Source organism: Dermacentor andersoni, chromosome 5 (genome assembly GCF_023375885.2).
Source record: "Dermacentor andersoni chromosome 5, qqDerAnde1_hic_scaffold, whole genome shotgun sequence".
NCBI lineage: Eukaryota > Metazoa > Arthropoda > Arachnida > Ixodida > Ixodidae > Dermacentor > Dermacentor andersoni.
The window spans coordinates 111,197,871-111,199,296 of record NC_092818.1 but is presented as its reverse complement, the minus strand read 5'-3'; positions in this window follow the sequence as shown (position 1 = coordinate 111,199,296).

The following is a 1,426-nucleotide window of genomic DNA, read 5'->3' as shown; positions in this document are numbered from 1 at the left end:
TTTCTGGGCAGTTTACGTATGTACATATGTACGCATGTCGTTATTATCGTATGGTGAAACCAAATGTTGTAAATGAACTTGTATGTGCAAATCTCCTTTTTTGTTGGATTAAAAGAAAAGAATGCTGTGCTACGGCATGCAGAAAAACGGAAATTGACTCCGAGCATAATTTATTTAATGCGGCCGTTTATGAAACAGAACTATCCCTTATATTTCCTAAGGCTACTCAAAAATTCAGTGAAATATAAATGCGATAAAAAAGAAAATATTTTCGACCTACACAGTGAACAGCGTTGCCTGTCTACGGACGCCGAAGGAAACGTTTGGAAGCGCGTCGACTTTATTACTATTTTTTATCCTTGTGTTATATAGTATTCTGCAAATGCTTTAATGTAGGCCACGTTGTGTAACTACCTATAATCATAGATCTTGCTTTTTGATGGCTGTCCTTCTCCTTATCTAATCCCTAAGGGTAAATATGACGACCAGGATGATAAGAAGACAACAGGAGGGTGATATCTGGGTTCTTGTCGCCATTTGGGCCTGAACCTGGCCAGCTTTTCGCACGATGCTAGTTAAAATTGCAGCAAAATTAATAGTGACGCATATCTTAGTACAAAATAATAATGGCACTATATATGTTTAACACCTCAAATGCATCAAAGGAAATGCCACTACACAAATCAGCAGCCGATAAGTTATCCACTTTTCCACTTGGCCTCGTCGTGCTTTGTGCTACAGTACTATATTCGCTCATCTTTCAGTTTGAGGGGTAAAAGGTATAGGAACAGCTATATGTGTTCACAAAGAACATGTACTATAGGTGATCTTTCTTTTGGTACAAATACTTATTAAATTCTGTGACAGATAGCGCAGTTTCGCATCAGCTTCGAGGTGCAGACGCTGACTGAGCAAAAAATGTCAGTTATGTTATTTATGGTTAGGATACGACAAAAGTATAGCGCCGAAATTCGGATGATGATGACGATGATGATGATGATGATGATGATGATGATGATGAACAGCAGTCACCGGACAAAGCTAACAAACACACGTGTCAATGCCCCCCTCTTAGAAAGCATTGCTGCAAACAAACATGAAAGCGGAAAGAAAACCCCTAATAATAATGAAGAAAGATAAACAACAAAGAAACAAAGTCTCGTCAGCGGGCGTAGAAAGGTTGAAGACGCACCACGCGGACAACTTCTGGTTGTGCGCGGCACCACTGGAATTGCGAAATGGCGTCTGGCTCGCCATCATATAGTCCAGTGCACCAATACGTCAGATGACATTGTAGGCTCCGAAATAGTATACCGTAACAGTTACTAAGGCCTTGTTGGCGTGTTGGAGTCCGGACCCAAACACAGTCGCCGGCCTGGTATTCCACATAACGTCGTCGAAGATTGTAGTGCCGGCTGTCGGCCCT